General features: G+C 53.7%; 1 protein-coding gene across 1 annotated transcript in view; it reads left to right on the top strand.

Moving 5' to 3' along the window:
- The window catches only part of LOC106551451 (protein unc-13 homolog B), a gene marked incomplete at its 3' end in the record, with an annotated part of 58,782 nt that continues 38,418 nt past the window's right edge, over window positions 1–20,364 (top strand). The window contains 1 exon segment of the mRNA XM_087715190.1: window positions 1–93.

Below are 20,364 nucleotides of genomic sequence, written 5' to 3'. Positions count from 1 at the left end.
AGCCCTCTGGATGAAAACGAGACGCTGCTTTTCGCTCCAGCCAGAGCCCGCTGGATACGAGCCATCACCAAAGTCCGGCTCCAGTTCCAGGAGGTAGAGCCAATTTTTTTCCTCCTTCCAGTTCTTGGCATGAAGAGGTGGTTTTTTGGGCGGGGGGAGCAGGGGGAGGTCTTTCTCCGAAGGCTTTCTCAGGGGTCCAAGAAGCCACTCCAAGGCTCGAGAAACTGGGCAGCCTTCAGCGGCTGAGACCTCGGCCCTGGGATGGCCAGCTAGTCTCTTGAAGGATGGAGGCCTAGGAGGGGGCTGTTGCCTTTCCCACCCCTCCTACAGGTAGCGGACTCTGTGTTTTGGGGCGCCCCAGAGGGTCCCAGATATGCAGACAGAAACCTGTGTGCTTTGGGGCACCAAATCGAAAGAAGGGCCGATTTGGTGTAGGCCGGGGGTGTCTGTCCCTTTAAGGCTTCTGGACTTCAACTCCCTCGTGCTGCCTGGGGAATTCTGGGAGTTGAAGTCCAGAAGCCTTAAAGTCGCCGCGGTTTGACATCAATCTCTGGGATTTCGGGAAGTTTGCTGTGGATTGTGGCCAGATTTCCTCACGTGGGGCTTCTGTGGCACGCAGGGGGTCTGTTGCTCGCAAGCCCCCCTCACTTTGTCCCCTGAAACAAGCTGGCCAACACTGGAGCCGGGAGCCCCATTTGCATTGGGCAATGCAAATCCTTCGTGAAACCGCCTGGCACAAAAAGCTTCCACGGAAAGGCCCTGCGAGTTTTGTTGGTGCTGACCTTGGGGGAATTGGTGGTTTAAATGATGAGCCGAGGTGGCACAGTGGTTAGGGTGCAGTACTGCAGGCCACTTCAGCTGACTGCTAGCTGCAGTTCGGCGGTTCAACTCTCACCAGCTCAGGGTTGACTCAGCCTTCCATCCTTCCGAGGTGGGTAAAATGAGGACCCGGATTGTTGTTGGGGGCGATATGCTGACTCTGTAAACCGCTTAGAGGGGGCTGAAAGCCCTATGAAGCAGTATATAAGTCTAACTGCTATTGCTATTGCTACTTATTTCTATATCTATATATCTATATCTATCTATCTATCTATCCATATCTATCCATATCTATCTATCTATCTATCTATCTATCCATCCATCCATCCATCCATTCATCCATCCATCCATCCATCCATCCATCCATCTCTATCTATCTATCTCTATCTCTATCTCTATATATCTCTATCTCTATCTCTATCTATCTATCTATCTATCTATCTATCTATCTATCTATCATCTATCTATCTATCTATCTATCATCTATCTATCTATCTATCTATCTATCTATCTATCTATCTATCTATCTATCTATCTATCTATCTATCTATCTATCTATCTATCTATCTATCTATCTATCTCTATATCTATATTAAAAAGAGCCGAGGTGGCGCAGTGGTCAGGGTGCAGCACTGCAGGCCACTTCATATGACTGTTATCTGCAGTTCGGCGGTTCAAATCTCACCGGCTCAGGGTTGACTCAGCCTTCCATCCTTCCGAGGTGGGTGAAATGAGGACCCAGACTGTGGGGGCAATATGCTGACTCTGTAAACCGCTTAGAGAGGGCTGAAAGCCCTATGAAGCGGTATATAAGTCTAACTGCTATTGCTATTGCTATTTATATTTATATATCTATATCTATCCATCTCTATCTATTTATCTCTATCTCTATCTATATATCTACATATCTACATATCTCTATCTCTATCTCTATCTCTATACCTCTATCTATCTATCTATCTATCTATCTATCTATCTATCTATCTATCTATCTATCTATCTATCTATCTATATCTATCTTATCTATCTATCTATCTATCTATCTAATCTATCTAATCTATCTGTCTGTCTGTCTGTCTGTCTGTCTGTCTATCTATCTATCTATCTATCTATCTATCTATCTATCTATCTATCTATCTATCTATCTATCTATCTATCTATCTATCTATCTATCAATCAATCATCTGGGTGAAATGAGGACCCGGATTGTTGGGGGCGATATGCTGACTCTGTAAACCGCTTAGAGAGGGCTGAAAGCCCTATGAAGCGGTATATAAGTCTAACTGCTATTGCTATTAAATAGTGTGCAGAGGGTCCCACCCAGAGCCCCCCCCCCCCCCCGGAAGCCTTGCCCCTCCTCCCAGTTTGCTTGAGTCGATCCTGCTCCTTCTTTCGTTTGGCTTCGATCTCTCTCATGGGGAAGCAGGAGGGGGCTTGGGGGGGGGGGCTGGTCAGGCCTCGTCCAGTGATGTCTCTGAGAAGGAGGGGATGCAGAGGCACCGTCTGGAGTTAATCTGGCCAGCTGATGGGGAGGGGGGATGCTGAGTGGATGCTTCCCTCTGGCCTGAGCGGGCAGGAGGCTGAACCAGTAAAACCTGGGCATGGCAGAGATCCCAGTTGTGCCTGCTGGGCTTTGTAGTGCCATTGCTTCTTCCGTGCATGTTTTACTTCTAGTCCCACCCCAGGCACTTTAGGATTCCTTGCCAAGAAAAGAGCCTCTTCTGGGGGGGGGGGGGGCTGCTGCTGCTAAGGAAGGGGCAACGGGAAAGGTTGGGTAAAGGTCCCTAGTGGTGACACAATACTCGGGCACAAGCCTTCTGGCGTTGAGACAAGGCTACGGGGGGGGGGAGTCAGGAAGGGCCCCCTCCACGTGTTTTACTATTTAGGCCAGTGGTTCCCAAACTTGGCAACTTTAAGACTTGCGGACTTCAACTCCCAGAATTCTCCAGCCAGCTCTGCTGGCTGGAGAATTCTGGGAGTTGAAGTCCGCAAGTCTTAAAGTTGCCAAGTTTGGGAACCACTGATTTAGGCCAAGGTGACTGGAGCTTCCTTTTCCTCTTCCCAGAAACCAGGTGAGGCGTTTCCGTGCCCACCTGGACGGGCAGCCCCCTCCGAGCAGCCTTGTATGGTTTGGGAATCAGCTCTTTCTGCCAATTCAATCTGTTCCCTGCGAGGAGGAAGGAGAGGGTTGCGTCTCCCCTGCGCCACAAAGGAAACGCTCTGGTAGTTGGGTGGGTCCAGGGTGAGAGGTGGGGGGTGCAAGAAGCCCCCCACCCACCTTCTTCTTCCTCCTAAGGCCGTTGAGCTTTCAAAGAGGCCCCCGAAGTGAAGAAAAATGTGCTGCTGTGGGAATTGTGCACCCCCCACCCGTAATTGTGACTCTGGCTGTCTTGGTGGCCTTTGGAGGGCCCTGGCGACTGCTAACATATCTGGTGGGCTCTTGCTTGCAGGAAAGGGCCTGTGTGTGTGTGTGTGTGTGTGTGTGTGTGTGTCCAGGGTTTGTGTGTGTTGATGATTTCCTTGGGTGTAATTCAATGATACTTCATCCATCGGACTAGGCAACCCCACTCTCCCCCCACTGCCATTCCCAGGGAAACCCGCAGCCCCTTTTTTCTCCATCCTCCCACCCCCCCCCCCCAGCTTAATTCTCTCAGAGTCAGGAGTCAAATCAGCTCCCTCCCCTTTCACCGGGTTCCTTCCTCCTCTCCCATCCCCCTTGCCCCATCTGGGGGTGCCCCGTCCATCCGAGACTGTCCAGCTTTGCTGAGCAGGCTCCGAGGGAGGAGTCCGGCCTTCTGCTCCCCCAGACCTTCAGCCCTTCCAGGCCTTTTGCTGTTAATGTCCCTCTGTCAGCACCTCTCCATTTAATAATTAGGAAAGAAGACCACGAGATTTCATTTGTAGAAAATCAAATGTACTTTTACTAATTAAAAATGGCTAAAGAGCGGTTGCATAGCAAAGTCTGGTTAATTAGGCGCGAAAGCAGTTGATATATAGAATAGCCCATTCCACTCCCCCCTGGCATCATAGGCCTAGTCCAATAATAAGTCCTTCAAGTGTCAGGTGTGAGATAACTTCAAAAGACATCACGAAGATGGAATGTCGGTGCCGTTAACCCAGGCGGGAAACATCCACACATGCGTAGGACGTCCATCCAAAGATCTCCAGAATCTTCCTCCAGCACAATGAGTAACCCCACCCAAATAATATGCCCTCCCTCCCTGTTTCAATGGCAGCTGAAGCAACAGCAAAGCAGAAGCGGACACCCTCAAGGTGATGATCCTTAATATAAGGCCATCCGTTGCACCGTCATGCTTCCCTTCGTCGCACGGCGAAGGGACATGAAATGGATTTGTGCATTGCGCTAATCTAATATTGGTTTATGGCTGGTTCTCCCAAACTAGGTTCATCCCATAACCAAGGTACAAAAATGGTAATTAGCATGACTGGGCCCTGTGGCTTCTCCCCTCCCCCCTACACACACACACACACACACACACACCGTTCCATCACCGAGGGATGCCGTCTGCAAGGAAGAGCAGCAGAGGGCATTTTCCGACCAGGCGGGCTGGCTGTGACTATGGGGAGGAGGGCCGGAAGGGGAAGACCCTCATTTGGCATGGGGATGAATTGGGCAAAGGAAGGAAGGTCTCGGCTCCTGCCCAGGTGTTCGGGAAGCCTCTTTGTGTGGCCTGGCCCACTGCGGGTTGGCACCTGATGCATCGCACTGCGAATGAACCTGGTAAGATTCACACAATCAGAATCGGTGTGTTGTGCGAATGCGTCTGCTAGGCCTTTAGTCCAGTGTTTCCCAACCTTGGCAACTTGAAGATGTCCGCACTTCAACTCCCAGAATTCCCCAGCCAGCGAATGCTGGCTGGGGAATTCTGGGAGTTGAAGTCCGGACATCTTCAAGTTGCCAAGGTTGGGAAACACTGCTTTAGTCGACTCGGTGGTCAGTTCATTGTCTTGGTGGGGCCGGTTGGGTGAGTTCACCAGGACTAGTCACGTGGGAGAGGCTGGACTTCTCTTCCGCCCCACACAGTGATTGACGGGCCTGTGGGGGACTCCCTTTAGGCCTCTGCCCTGGGGGCACGAAGGGCTGCACCCACAAGACCTCTCAGAAACAGGGTGCGTTGGCCAAGATGTGCCGCCCAGGCTCACACAGGGTGCTAAGTCATAAGCCATGGTGCTCAGTTGACAGGAGGGGACTCATGGACTATGGGGCTGCCTCTCCATGGCATGAGATTGGTGGGTTTCCGGGTGCCCAGGACCCCCCTGGAAGGCTCCTGTGGCAGGACTTGCCAAGGTTCCTACTCATCCTGCTGGATCCGGCAGGGTGGTGGGCACACTCCAGGTTCCCTCTCCTGGAGGCTCTGAGACCCGGAAGCCGTTAAAACTTGGCTTTCCCCCCCGCAAGCGTTGAGGCCAGAGAGTCCTTGAGGTCTGTTTCTGTTTCTGTTTGTTTGTTTCTGTTTATTTCATTTGTATGCCGCCCTTTTCCCCCGAGGGGGATTCAGGGCGGCTCACAACTCAAAACAAGGGAAGGGGGGATACAAACAATTTGACAACAACACAAAACAATACATAATTTAAAAACACACAACAGTCATACCATTCGAAATGGGGGCAACGGTTCTTTAGCCCCAGGCCTGTCGGAACAGCCAGGTTTTAAGGGCTTTGTGGAAAGCCTGGAGGGTGGTGAGGGTTCGAATCTCCACGGGGAGCTCGTTCCAGAGGGTCGGAGCAGCCACAGAGAAGGCTCTTCTCCGGGTAGTCGCCAGTCGGCATTGGCCGGCAGATGGAATTCGGAGGAGGCCTAATCTGTGGGATCTGATCGGTCCAGTGGAGGTAATTGGCAGCAGGTGGTCTCTCAAGTACCCAGGTCCAGGTTCTGCCTGTTGGGCTGAATACTCTGCTTGGTTTGCACCTCTGACCACCGCCCGGAGTTATGGACTTCAGGTGAGCACATAAAATAAATATAAATAAATAGGAAACTGATTGGGAGGAGGGTTCTGCACAAGGACTCTCCCAAAGAGCCAGTTCGGATTTGGGAGCCTTCTGGGTGACCTTCGTTGGGCCCTAAAGGCGGGAGCTCCTGGGCGTCTCTTGGCCACAGCCGGCATCCAGATCCTCAGCCAAGGGGGAACCCTGCGATGGAGATGTGCCCAGCCTTCCCCCAGGAGGGTGAAGACAATCGGGGCGGCTCAGGACGAAGGCGGCTGCTCTGGAGAGGAAACGGGGAGATCAGTGGAGGAGAGAAGAACGGGGATTGCTCTGCGAGAAGAGGGCGAAATCCAAACAGGGCCCCGGTTCTCTTGGGGCAGAAGAAAGGCCTCTGGAGGCCCACCGTCCTACGGACAGAGAGAGGAGGAGGAGGAGGAGGAGGCCCCCGGAGCTGCCTGCATTCGAAGCTGCCTCCTGCAGCCCATCCGGGAACTTGTGGGCAGAGAAGGGGAGACAAGAGAGCCGTTCCATCCAGGCACAGCGAGGGGGCCTCTCCCCCCCCCGAAGGGCTGTGGGGTTTGTCACACCACCCAGCCCCCCTGCACCCCCACTGGTTCGCCAGCCTCTTCCCACAAGGCTTTGAGGGGAGGAGAGGGGAGCAGGCAGCCCTGCGCCACAGAGCGGTGGCTGACTCACCGCCAGCTTCCTCCGGTTTAATCCTCTGCAGTGCACAGGCAGCCCAATTGCGGTGGTCTCCTTGTGCTCCTCGGCGGGCCTGCTGGCTGGGGAATTCTGGGAGTTGAAGTCCAGACCTCTTAAAGGCTGAGAAACCGGGAAGTTTTGCTCTGGATTGTTCTTCCTGAGCCCCCCCCCCGCCCTTCTCTTGGTGCCCTCTGCGAGCGCTCAGACGCTCAGCCCCGCTTGCTTCCCAGGGAGCCCCATCCCCGGCCCCACAGCCTCCGTGGGGCTCGTTGTTTCTGGCCCAGTGGGCTGAATGGGCCTCCTTTGCCAGGCGTCGCTTCCGCAGCCGGGGGCGGAGGGGGGTTGGGGGGGCACTTTGTCTTTGCAGCTCTATGGGGTTCTCCTTTCCCTGGTTTCTGCTGGGGCATTGGGGGGCATTTGCGCTGGGCCATGTAGCACCACCGACGCCCCCTCACGCCTTCCCATTTAGGGAGGAGGGGTCTTGTTCAAGAAAGGGTGTTGCCCACCAGTCCTGTGCCAACCCAGAGAGGAGCCGGAGGGCCCCCAGCTGACTTCTCGGAAGGGGGACTTCTTTTTTTATTTTTTATTTTTTTTATTTTATCAATTTCATATATACATTCACAATTATATGATCTCATAACTGTTATTAATAATATGTATTTATAATAATTTTTCCCTACTGTTAACAATATACTTGAAGATTGCTTTCTTAACATCCCATAGATCCATCTTATCTTACAACGGTCCTACTTCTTCTTCCCTCCCTCCCTCTTTCCTTCCCTCGTTTCTTCTCTCCTACTCCCCTTCCTTCCCTCCCTCCTTCCCCTTCCCTCCTTCTCTCCTTCCCTCCTTCCTTCCCTCCTTCCTTCCTTCCCTCCTTTCTTCTCTCCTTCTCTCCTTCCTTCCCTCCTTCCTTCCCTCCTTCCTTCTCTCCTTCCTTCTCTCCTTCTCTCCTTCCTTCCCTCCTTCCTTCCCTCCTTGCTTCCCTCCCTCCTTCTCTCCTTCCTACCCCCCCTTTCTTCTCTTTCTTCTCTCGGAAGGGGGACTTCTTGGAATTTCAGCAAAGAGCCCTTAACACGGGGGGGGGGCAGGGGAGCCCAGAAGGTCCCTGAGGAAACCCCCCCCCCCCCGCCACTGGGGCAGACTCTCTCAGAACCAGCCCAGGGTGAAGGGTGGGTGAGGGGCCAAGAGGTGCCAGGCGGTGGGCTGGCTTTGTTCTCACTCATCTTTGGGCTCTCTGGAGCTCTGAAGGTGGCTTCCAAATGGGGGTGCCGCCCCCCCCCCCCAGGACTTCCAATCCCCTGAACCAGCAAGGGGTGGGGAAGGCCAGGCCCACCTGCCCCTCTGGAAGAGCCCAGGGCCAGAAGAGAAGCCCTGCTTTCCATGGGAGGGGGGGGGCACGCAGTCCAGTGGGCTGAACCCAGGCAGGGGAGGGTCCCTTGGGAGGCAGGGTCCCCCTCGGATTCCCCTCCAGCCGGGGAGACCCAGATTCCGCTGCTGGTGCCGGAAGAATCTGGGCGGGGGAAGCAGATCTCCCCCCTCCCCCAATTATGCAATAGCAACCGGCCCCAGCCCCCTCCTCAAGAGCGTGGAGAGCAAGTGCCGGAGAGTCCGGCCAGAGGGGGCGCTGCTCCGCCTGCTCTGCCAGCGCACCGGCCCCCTTCCTCCCTCGGCTCCGTGCAACAGCGAAGAGAGACGGAGGGATTAATCGGTTCCTGGGCGGGTGGGCAGGCGGGGGAGGGCGGCGCTGCTCTGGGCAGCAAGCGAGGCGGCGGCGGCGGCAGCAGCACCTGAGCACGGCGGTGCCCTCCCCCTCCTCTTCCCGAAGTCCAGCCCCGAAGAGAGCCTGAAGTTAAGAGCTGCTCGGGAGCCTCCTGGCTCTCTTCCTTTGGAGGCTCCTGGAGAGAGAGATCGAGGGGGGTCTCCTGGGGGGCTGCGGGGCAGCTTTGCCCTCCCAGAAATGGGGCCGTTGGAGTCCAGCGCCCAAGGGGTCAGTTGTGCATCGCCTCCCGCTCTTCCGCTTTGATTCCCTGCATCTCCTTTGGGGTCTTTGTGCATCAGGCGAGGAGGTGAGTCCGGGTGGGGTGGGGGCGCGGACCTCCGGCAGGTGAGAGTTCTGGAGGAGCCGCCCGGAGGTCTCCGTTGGGGCGGGGGGGGGAGACGGTCTTTGGGGCGGGCTGCCGGAGCCCCACCCGGTCACCGCCGGAGGAGCTTCCCGATGTCTCCGAGGAGGAGCCGCCCCTTCGGCTGAGCGCCCCAAAAGGTTGCTGGTAGGGAAGAAGACGGTTGACTTTTGCTCCTTTTGGAGTCTTTTGTTCCTAGTTGTTGACGTTCACCTGTTCTGGTGTCAAATGAGCATTTCTCGGGGCTCTTCCGGAGCCTCTTCAGCGCTTCTGCCCAAGAACAACTTCCACAAATTAAAGGCTCTAAATCAGTGTTTCTCAACCTGGGCAACTTGGAAGATGTCCGGACTTCAACTCCCAGAATTCCCCAGCCAGCGCTGGCTGGGGAATTCTGGGAGTTGAAGTCCGGACATCTTCAAGTTGCCCAGGTTGAGAAACACTGCTCTAAATCAAGAGGTTGGTTCCCACCTTGGTTGGTGCTGGGGCTGTCTTGTCCCAAAGGGGCCCTTCTCTCCCTTGTGCCTCAAGCAGGAGGGCGCTGGGGCGGGCAGGGGGGGGGGCTTCTATGCTGGGGCTGGGTGAGCAGGCAGGTCCTGGAGCGGGGACCAGGGCTGTGGCCCCACATGGGGAAGAATTGCTATGTGTGTGTGTTTGGGGGGAAGATTCGGCCTGGGGCATGGCTCTGGTTTCCCCAAAGGGGATGGGGCTGCTTTGGAAGGAGGGGCTCTGCCTGCACAAGGGAGGGGGCACCTGTTGCTGCTGTTAGGGTCCCCGCCTACTGCCGGCAAAAGACCAGCCCAGCATCCCTGGGAGAGCAGAGGGTTCAATTCCTCGGTTCCCAGCGCTTGGTCCAAAAGTCTCACTGCTGGGCAAACTTCGAACGTTCAGCTGCGTCGCCTGGCATCCTGGTCGGCTGCTCTGCATGTGGGGCCTCACCTGGTACCCGGAGTTGGCCCCTGGGGCCCTTTTCGGAGCGGCCTGTGGAAACAAAGAGCCCTGGGGGGCAGGGAGGAGGGGGTGTCCCCGCCCCACTGGCCTTCCCCAGGGTGGGGGGGCTTCATCTGCTGGGAGCCGTGAAGGGGCAAGAGTTTGACCCCAGATTTCAGCAGGCTCTGAGCCATGGCTGCCGAACATGCTGAGTTTGGTTAGGGTTAATCTTGGGGAGGGGGGACTCCTACGCTGGGGGGGTTATGGGAGCCCAGCGTAGGAGTTGAGGATTCTGCCTTGAGTGCAGGAAATAGGTCAGTTCAGTCCCTAATTTTATCACTGGCGGCTGCATTTCGGGTGTGGTGGACACTCGGCCAACTTCAGGCTGCTTGGATTGAGCAAAGCCGGGCGGTGAGTTAGCCAGAGGGCACCAGCTGAAGCGGGGTGACATGAGCTCAGCACTTGGGTGTCCCATTGGATGTCCTTCCCGTGGTCACCCGTCCTTGCGACCACCTCTTTTGCCACTGCTACCCTGCTCTTGCTCACTTGGGGACCACAAATCCCAGAGTCCCCAGCCCCCCACAGTCGGTCAGCATCTTGGGGGGGGAGGTTGAAGAGACCCCAGGACAGGCCCAGGTTAGTTTGCTTCTACTGGGCTCCCTTCAGTGCTGGAGAAATTCTGGGCACCGGGAGGCTGTGCCAGCTGGGTAGCTTCTTCTCCTCCCTCTCCACATTCCCTTATTTGCATTCCTCGCACCTCCCCACCTTCCTACAATCAAGATTAAGTCACCTTCCGCTGTAAATGTTTTGACTTGAAGCCCGTAAAGCACAATCCTCCTCTCCTCCACGAGTAGAAATACTCCATTGTTTTCCCCAGGTGAGAATTCTCAGTCTCCCAGTCTTCTCTCTCTGGGCAGGCGGGTGGATTTTGCCAGCCGATGAATCTTGCTTTGGGAAAGAAGCGGCTTCAGGAAGGGGGCCACAGGATGGAATGGGGCCACATCCGGCCCCCCACAACCTGCGGGAGGGGTGGCTGTGAGCGTGGACTGGGGAGGCAGGGGGGAGGGCCCAGCGTGGCTTCCAGGCCGCATTTCCCTTCGACGGCTCTCGGCCTCCAGGAGCCAAGTGGGGAAATGTCGTGCAAGGATTTCCAGCAAGCATCCGCGTTGCAGCCAGCGGAGAAGGGCTGCCATGGCAACTCTCCCTCGGGCGGTCTCTCGCACAGCCTCCCCTGAACCCGTGGCCCAGTGGGCTGCAGGGGGTGAGGGTCCCTGGTGTTGCAGCTGCAAGGGAACGAAGACCCAGGCCCAGCCTCGGCTGGAGGCCTCCAGGGAATTGGGAGGCAGGGTCCAATAGGGTCCAACCTGTTGGTCTCCGGATACGCTTCAAGGTGCTACTTGCCACCTATAAAGCCCTTCATGGTAGTGGATCTGGGTACTTGAGAGACCGCCTACTGCCGATCACCTCCACTCGACCCATTAGATCCCATCGTTTAGGCCTCCTCCGAGTTCCATCAGCCGGCCAATGCCGACTGGCCACCACGCGGAGGAGAGCCTTCTCGGTGGTAGCCCCGACCCAATGGAACGATCTCCCCGTGGAGCTTCGTACCCTCACCACCCTCCAGACCTTCCGCACAGCCCTTAGAATCTGGCTATCCCGTCAGGCCTGGGGCTAAAGACTGTAGCCCACCCGAATGGTATGAGTGTTGCGTTTTAATCATGTACTGTCTTATATGTAAAAGTCTGTCCCCCCCCTTCCTTTTGATTGTGAGCCACCCTGAGTCCCCCCAGGGAAAAGGGCGGCATACAAATAAATAAACAAACAAACAAACAATAGGGGAAGCCTCTCCCAAGTGACCACTAGAGCAGTGTTTTTCAACCTTGGCAACTTGAAGATGTCTGGACTTCAACTCCCAGAATTCCCCAGCCAGCGAATGCTGGCTGGGGAATTCTGGGAGTTGAAGTCCAGACATCTTCAAGTTGCCAAGGTTGAAAAACACTGCACTAGAGGCTTGGCCGCAGGATCCAGTCCAAGAGGATGGCCTTCAGTGGTGGCGCCCAAAGGACTTCCTTGTTTTTTTTTTCTCCTTTGGGAACGTTTCGCTTCTCATCCAAGAAGCTTCTTCGGTTCTTGGAAGATCTTGAACTGAAGAAGCTCCTTGGAGGAGAAGGAAAACCTTCCCAAAGGAGGAGGGGAAAAAAACCCCTGAGAAAGTCCAGTTGCCTTTTGGAAAAAAGCACCTTTGGGGCAACCGTGAGCCGGATGATGATGAGGATGGAGAATCTGCCCAGCCCTTGTGACCAGGTGGAGCTCCTCCATCCGGGGAGGAAATGCCAGGCGGAAGGCTGCAAAAGTGGGGAGGAGCCCGGGCACAGGAGCTGGAGCTGAACTGGATGGCTGTGGAGGCCCTGCAATGCTGACCTGCCCCTCTTGGGTGAGGGGAGGGGGGGGCTTTTTATTTAGCCCCTGCAGAGCTCGGGGGGGGGAGGGATCCCAGGGGAGATCAAAGCGGGGGCGCCTGTCCCTTGCTGTCCTGCTGTTGGGCAGGTGGGCTTCTAAAAGGTGCCCATGGAGCTTCGCCTGCATCTCCTGGCAGACTGGGATCCCCCGGAGAAGCTCCCCGAGAAGGCCTCTCTTGGAGCTGGAGAGGAGCCAGACAGAGGCGGCCTCTGGGGACCACCAGATCCCTCAATTGTGGACTCCCCAAAAAGGGACCCCTTGGGTTTTGCCCTGGGATCAGACTTAGGCGGCTCCTCCACTAACCTGCCAAGTTCGGGCAAAGAGCAGAACGTGGCATCCCAGGTCAGAAAGTCCTGCTTGGCGCCTTGGCCCAGCCCTGCCCCCCCCCTCTGGGTCCCCCTCAGCCTCTGCCTGCAGACCCCTCCCGGCGACTTCTGGCCCCCCTGACCACTTGATGGGTCAGCTGGCCTGCAGGTCCCTCTCTTGGCCAGGCTTGACTGCCATCAGGTCTGGGGAGGGGGGGGGCTGCCTTCAGGTGGTCTTCTCCTCCTCCCTGCAAGAGGGCCTGGCTGCCCCTCCAGGAAATGCTCTGCCCTCCCCCCCATAGCCTTGGGCTGCGGCTTCTGTTTCTTGAGGAATCCCTGGCTCCACAGCTGTCCCCACTGGGCCGAGCCAAGGAATGGGCCGAGGGAGGTCAGCAGCTCTGGAGCTCAGCCCCCTAGAGAGGGGCCCATTGGGAATGTGTGAGTGTTGGCTGCAAGGGTAGAGGGAGCCCCAGGCACTCTCCCCCCCCCCACATAACAAGAGGGAGGGAGACGGGGGAGGGGCAAGGAACTCCCTCCTGGCCCAGTCAGCCCAGAGCGAGGGCAGGGAAGATCAGCCCTTTGGGCTTCATGGAAAGCCCCCCCCCCACCCCCCGAAAAGCATTCTGAGCCAGGTGATCTCCATCCTCTCAGCCCAGGGTCAACTGCAGGGAAACTGGCTGCAGAACTGACCATGGTGCAATAGGAAAGTGGTCAGCAGAAGAGGAGAGGCATTGGGGCAACCGATGCAGGAAACAGGATTCGATTATGTTCATGGAGATTCTCCGTCATCCAGGTCACGGTGGGAAGAATCATTTTCCCCCCAACTGGCTTTTCTTTTGTAAATGTGTTTTTATTTTCCATTTTCATTTCGTACAGTCACATATATACTGTGCATAACCGGGGCCATATATAACAATAAACAATAAACACAGCCATTCCTCTTGTCAACAATACCCCCCAAAATAGAAACCCAATGTACCTCTTCGACCCTCCATACACCCTTTCTTTCGCCCCCCTCCAACTTTCCATCTTCTCCCCAACTAGCTTTTCAAGAGGCAACTGGACTTCCTTGGCCTTTCTTTGAAAATGTTTTGCTTCTCATCCAAGAAGCTTCTTCAGACCCGGAGAGTCGATGGAGCCTCGTCTTCCTTATCTGTCTGTTGAGAGCCAATCAAAGCCCCCAATTTATGCGTTGACAAAGGCAGTTCAGCCGTCTGAGGCTGGCAGATCGTGTCCTCTCGGCTGCCCCTTCTCAGGCAATAGAGCAATAGCAGTAGACTTATATACCGCTTCCTAGGGCTTTCAGCCCTCTCTAAGCGGTTTACAGAGAGTCAGCATATTGCCCCCAACAATCTGGGTCCTCATTTTACCCACCTCGGAAGGATGGAAGGCTGAGTCAACCCTGAGCCGGTGAGATTTGAACCGCTGACCTGCTGATCTAGCAGTAGCCTGCAGTGCTGCATTTAACCACTGCGCCACCTTGGCGAAGAGAGTCAGGGACCACAATTCTCCATAAATTCTAAATCCTTAGCATACAATGAAGAAGAGGTCATCTAGTCCAGCCCTGAGGGTGATATTGTTATGTAATCATTCGGAGGTTCAATTTGGCATTTCTGTCCACCCACCGAGTCCTTCCCAAGGGCCTGGGAGAGGCAGCCGTTACCCAAAGGGGATCAGGGGGTCATTTGTACAATGTAGGCTGTTCCCGGGAAAATGGTCTTGTTTAATGTTTGTTTAATGTTTAATAAATTTATAGGCCGCCCAATCCCGGAGGACTCAGGGCGGCTTACAACAATACAATTAAAATAGAAGTTAAAAAACACAAAAACATAGTTAAAAAGATCACAACATACACCCAGTCTGATCGGGGCCCCGGAACTCAATCGTGAGTTCAACAGCCCGGGGCCTGCCGGAATAGCCAGGTCTTAATAGCCTTTCGGAAGGCCATGAGAGTGGGTAGGGTCCGGATCTCTGGGGGCAGTTTATTCCAGAGGGTCAGAGCGGCTACAGAGAAGGCCCTCCCCCGGGTGGTTGCCAGCTGACATTGTCTGGCTGACGGCACCCGGAGAAGGCCCTCCCTGTGCGATCTTATCGGTCGTTGGGAGGTATGCGGCAGAAGACGGTCCCGCAGGTATCCGGGTCCTAGGCCATGTAGGGCTTTAAAGGTGATAACCAGCACCTTGAATTGCGTCCGGAGACCAATGGGAAGCCAGTGCAGCTCGTGGAGGATTGGTGTGATGGTCTTGTGCAATTGATGAATGGGGATTGCGCCAATTGCCAGTGGTGTTTCAGTGGTGCTCCAGATGTTTTGGGATTGTACCCAAAGCGCCTGTCCCTCCTGGCACTCCCTTTGCTTGCTCCTGCCGCAGGCGTTCTCTTTCTATTTGCAGGCCTTTGTCTGTTGCGATTCGTTCTTTCTCTTCTCTTCCGGCGTCTGCAGGTACGGCTCCACCACACCATCCAGCCTTTTTTCTCTTTCCTATCGTCAAGCGTTAAGCCTGGGTGTCACGTGGCAGGTGCCTCTCTGTCTGGATTCAGAAAGTCCCCAGAGGACTCCCAGAGTTCCTTCAGTTTCTGTGACTTGATCTATTTTGTGATCCCACCAGTTCTTGCTTGCAGGCAATTGGCATTTCTTGCAACGCACCACTGTTGCTACTTTGTCGTGCCGTTGTGTGTAGTCAGCCTGGGTGATCTTGGAGCAACTAAAACAGGGGATCCACTCTCCAGAGAGCCGAGATGGCGCAGTGGTTAAATGCAGCACTGCAGGCTACTTCAGCCTTCAGCTGACTGCAGTTCTGCAGTTCGGCTGTTCAAATCTCACCGGCTCAGGGTTTATTCAGCCTTCCATCCTTCCGAGGTGGGTAAAATGAGGACCCGGATTGTTGTTGGGGGCGATATGCTGACTCTGTAAACCGCTTAGAGAGGGCTGAAAGCCCTATGAAGCGGTATATAAGTCTTAACTGCTATTGCTATTTTCCACACAAATGTTACTCGGATAACTAATCAATAATTTGCAATCTGTTGTTCAGCTAAATTAATCTAAACCGTGAGTAGTGCCACATCGTAGATTTTTTTTTTAAAAAATAAACTTTGCCATTTCTTGCTATAAATCACTCCTGGAACTATTAACTTATTAATCACAAAGGTCTTTTTCTAAAAATCATTTTAAAGGGGAAACGTACGTGTTATTCATTGTCTAGTTATCTCTTGAATCACTTTTGGGGAGACTGCTATTGCTATTGCTATTCTTTGCAGAGTCGGCACTTGCTGTCTGTTCCTGCCTTCTCCATTCTGGCTTTGTAGCCTTAAAACCTGGCCTTGTGCAGCCAGAATTTAGACTCTCAATCTCCCCCTCCTTCCTTATTGCCAGGTCTTGTTATGTGGATCTTGGGTTGCTCTTATTTTTTAATGTACCGGCCACCTAATGCCTTGGTAAGGCCACACTTGGAATCCTGCATCCAGTTTTGGTCGCCATGATGTAGAAAAGATGTGGAGACTCTAGAAAGAGTGCAGAGAAGAGCAACCAAGAGGATTAGGGGACTGGAAGCTAAAACATATGAAGAACGGTTGCAGGAACTGGGGATGTCTAGTTTAATGAAAAGAAGGACCAGGGGAGACAGGATAGCAATCTTCCAATATCTCAGGGGTTGCCACAAAGAAGAGGGAGTCAAGCTATTCTCCAAGGCACCTGAGGGCAGAACAAGAAGCAATGAGTGGAAACTAATCAAGGAGAAAAAGCAACTTAGAACTGAGGAGAAATTTCCTGACAGTCAGAACAATTAATCAGTGGGACAGAAGTTGCCTCCAGAAGATGTGAATGCCCCAACACTGGAAGTCTTTAAGAAGATGTTGGACAGCCATTTGTCTGAAACGGTTTAGGGTTTCCTGCCTAGGCAGGGGGTTGGACTAGAAGACCTCCAAGGTCCCTTCCAACTCTGCTCTTGTATTATATTGGATTGTATAATACTTTTGCCATGCCTCTTTTTCTATTCTTCATGCGGTCTTTGTGGAACCAGGATGGTCTCCCCGGCATTTAGTAAGCCTTTGCGGTGTGCTTAGATGCTCAGTTCTTCTTCCTTTCGGCCCCTCTCTTTTTTTACGGGGGGGGGAGAGAGGGGGGCTTTGTCCTTTCGGAGGAAAAGGTAGAGGAGAGGTGCCCCGTCTGGGAATGAGAACCACTCAGTGGCGATGCCGCCTTCCTTTGCCACCGATTCCCCCTCCGAGCTGCTATTCCTGGCAAGGATTTCTTTACCCCCCGGGATAGACTCTGACACTTCTCCCTCCAGTTCTGCTTCTGTGAAAGTCTCCGATTCCTGTTATAAGCCGGTGCTGATCTCGGCCTCTGTTTCTGGATGTGGCTCTTTCTAGAACGGCGGCATAATTTCCAGGCATCGTTTTCCTGTTGGATTCGATTTGCAATAGCAAATTTATTTCTTTGGTTTTCGGTCTCTGTGTCTTTTCCTTCCAGCAGCTTCCCTGGTCCAGAAATTCCGGATACCCAGTGGGCTCTTCGTTGATCTAGGCCAGTGTTTCTCAACCTTGTCAACTTGAAGATGTCTGGACTTCAACTCCCAGAATTCCCCAGCCAGCATTCGCTGGCTGGGGAATTCTGGGAGTTGAAGTCCAGACATCTTCAAGTTGACAAGGTTGAGAAACACTGATCCGGGCCATGACCGATCTGGGTCCGGTTTCTGTAAATTACCAGGGCTGGAAAGAACAACCTCCACCATATTGTTTATGGGAGAAGAACTGGCTCCTCGGAGAAGGCCCGGCCACTAGTGCAGAATTACCAAACAACAGAGCTGGAAGGGACCCTGGAGGTCTTGTAGTCCAACCCCACAGCTCAAGCAGGAGACCCCGTACCATTCTGGAGAAGTGGCTGTCCAGTCTCTTCTTGAAAACTCTCAGGGATGAAGCTCCCACAGCCTCTGCAGGCAAATCCTTCCCCTGGTGGATTGATCTCACTGAGGGGGGGGTTGAACCTCTGAGCTGGTTCTCCTCTTTTTTCAGAGCCCCCAAGCCCCCCCCACACACACACACAAGGGAAGAGAGCGCCTCACTGAGGGCTACGGCTTCAATTCATTTGTTATCAGAAGTACTAATAGTAATCTATTTATTTAAATAAAAATATAATGTTCTTTATTATTTCAATTTAGATAGCTGCCCGTGTCACATACGTGACTCTTGTTGGCTTCCAATAAAATAGTTGACAAGATTGAAATACACAATATAAAAATAAAGTAGAAAGCAGTTGGCATCATCCAATTAGGTATAAACACAGCCAGGAGACAAGTTCTCTTCTCTTCCCTCCCTTCCTCCTTCCCCCTCTCCCTCCCTCCCTCCCTCCCTCTCTCTCTCTCTCTCTCTCTCTCTCTCTCTCTCTCTCTCACACACACACACACACACACACACACACACACACAAACAGAAAGGATGGGTGTGTGGACTTCTCTGTTTCAACATTATCAGCAAAATACGATTTGCTGCCGGTCCATAGTTGAACATCCCTGAATGTTAGGAGATTCTTGCTGATGTTCAGGTAAAATCTGCTTTCTTGTCATTGAAATCCCCCCTGTTTCTCATTTCCTGGAGTGACAGAGCAATTCTGCTGTGTCTCCTGCTTGACAGCCCTTCAGATGCTCGGAGACAGCAATCTCATGGCCGTCTCTTCTGCCTCCAACCTTTTCTCCTACCCCTTTCCTTTCAGGACTCCCCACCCACCCCCCTTTTCCATCTCCCTTGCTGTCCTCTGGACCCCTTCCAGCCCCCCTCCCCTTTCCTCCTTAAGACACCGAAGGCCCAGTGCAGGATTTTGCTGTGGCCTGGTCAGTGCAGGCTAGAGAGCAGCGACGCCTACTCTTGAGCGGGTCAATAGACTTTCGTTACCTTCTGTGGGCTGCAGGTAAGGATTGCACCTGGTTTTCTTTGGCTGTTAGTTTGCACCACCTTCAGCATTTCATCCACTGAGACGGCCGGGTGCCCTTCAGACGTCCCGGCTGACTAAAGCCCTCCCTCCCGTTCGGGGTGTGGGCCTTCGGTTCTCCCACTCTCTCCTTCCTCCTCTTGAGATCCACCTTGCTGGTTTCTGCCCACGGTTCCAGCCTGTCGGGAATGACCCAAATCTTGGGTCTCTGATGCTCCCTTTCCACCCTCCCCCACCATTGTGTCTTTCACAAATCTGCCAACCATATTTTCTGCCCCCTCATCGGAGTCATTTAACAATCTGTTGGTCACACGGAGCCTGAAACGGAGCCCTGCCAAGCCCCCCCCCCCACCTCCAGTATTTCTTGTTGGCTTCCCGTAGAGTTATTGACATGTTCTTGCTAATGGCTAAGCGGTTCTGTACCTACTTAATGGCGGCGTTAAAGGGCATCTGTCGTTTTTTGAACGGTATCTAGCAATGGCTGGAAACTAATCAAGGAGAGAGAGGAGCCGCCTAGAACCCGGGAGGAATTTCCTGGCAGTGGGCATGGTTAAGAGCCGAGGTGGCGCAGTGGTTAAATGCAGCACTGCAGGCCACTTCAGCTGACTGTTATCTGCAGTTCGGCTGTTCAAATCTCACCGGCTCAAGGTTGACTCAGCCTTCCATCCTTCCGAGGTGGGTAAAATGAGGACCCGGATTGTTGTTGGGGGCGATATGCTGACTCTGTAAACCGCTTAGAGAGGGCTGAAAGCCCTAGGAAGCGGTATATAAGTCTAACTGCTATTGCTATCTATCTATCTATCTATCCATCCATCCATCCATCCATCCATCCATCCATCCATCCATCCATCCATCCATCCATCCATCCATCCGAGGTGGCACAGTGGTTAGGGTGCAGTACTGCAGGCCACTTCAGCTGACTGATCTGCAGTTCAGCGGTTCAAATCTCACCGGCTCAGGGTTGACTCAGCCTTCCATCCTTCCGAGGTGGGTGAAATGAGGACCCGGATTGTTGTTGGGGGCGATATGCTGACTCTGTAAACCGCTTAGAGAGGGCTGAAAGCCCTATGAAGCGGTATATAAGTCTAACTGCTATTGCTATTGCTATTAACCAGGGGAAGGATTTGCCTTCGGAGGTCGTGGGGGCTCCCAACACTGGAGGCTTTCAGGAAGAGGCTGGAAAGGCACAAGGCAGGGATGGGGAACCCTTTCGGCACTAAGAGCGCCTGGGCCACCTGGAAGAGGAGCTGCGTAGGGTGCATGGGCATGCTGGAAAATGCACTTCTGGTTTCCGGTGGTCGCAGGTGTGCTGGACAGCTAGATTTCCAGTTACACATACTCACGCCGGAAAATGGGAGAGCAGCTCTTCCAGTTTCCAGCACTGCCTCACACGGGAAGGCCAGCTGGTCCTCTACGAACCCAGAAGAGGAAGGGGCGCACCGCATGTGCCAGGCGACATGGCTCCTCCATATGCCACTTCGGGCACACGTGCCATAGGTTTGCCCTCACGGGCATAGGATCTCCTGCTTGAGCTGGGGGTTGGGACTAGAAGACCTCTCGAGGTCCCTTCCAACTCTGTTATTCTGTTAATTAAGCAGAGAGACTTTGCCTCCATCCCTGGAGGTCTTCAAGAGCCGACTGGAGAGCCATCTGAGTGGGATGCTATAAGGCCTCCTGCCTTGAGCAATGGGAGAGAGTAGAAGGCCTCTGAGGTCCCTTCCAAGGCTGCTGTTCTGTTATCTAGACCAGTGTTTCTCAACCTTGTCAACTTGAAGATGTCTGGACTTCAACTCCCAGAATTCCCCAGCCAGCGAATGCTGGCTGGGGAATTCTGGGAGTTGAAGTCCAGACATCTTCAAGTTGACAAGGTTGAGAAACGCTGGTCTAGACCACCTTTTGTTACCTTTTGACTAGGATCTCGCGGGAGACCCTGTTGTGGTCCTCCACATTCCCCGGCCAACTAAACGTGTTTAAAAAAAAAACAACCCAGATCTTGACCAATCAGCCCGATTTCTGCCACAGTTTCTCAAACAATAAATTTTCAATTGAGTGCCAAGAAGAGCTCTGAAATTATTCCAGCTAGTAACCAAAGATGAAATAAGTGCTCGATAATCATTCCGAAAGTGTGAAAAATGAAATCTACCTTTCTCCGCAGGCA

This window comes from Thamnophis sirtalis, unplaced genomic scaffold (assembly GCF_051295495.1).
Source record: "Thamnophis sirtalis isolate CommonGarterSnake01/CBP01778 unplaced genomic scaffold, rThaSir2_p1.2 scaffold_5, whole genome shotgun sequence".
Taxonomy (NCBI): Eukaryota; Metazoa; Chordata; class Lepidosauria; order Squamata; family Natricidae; genus Thamnophis; species Thamnophis sirtalis.
The sequence above is the reverse complement of the archived record's forward strand: the minus strand, read 5'-3'. Positions and strand labels throughout refer to the sequence as shown.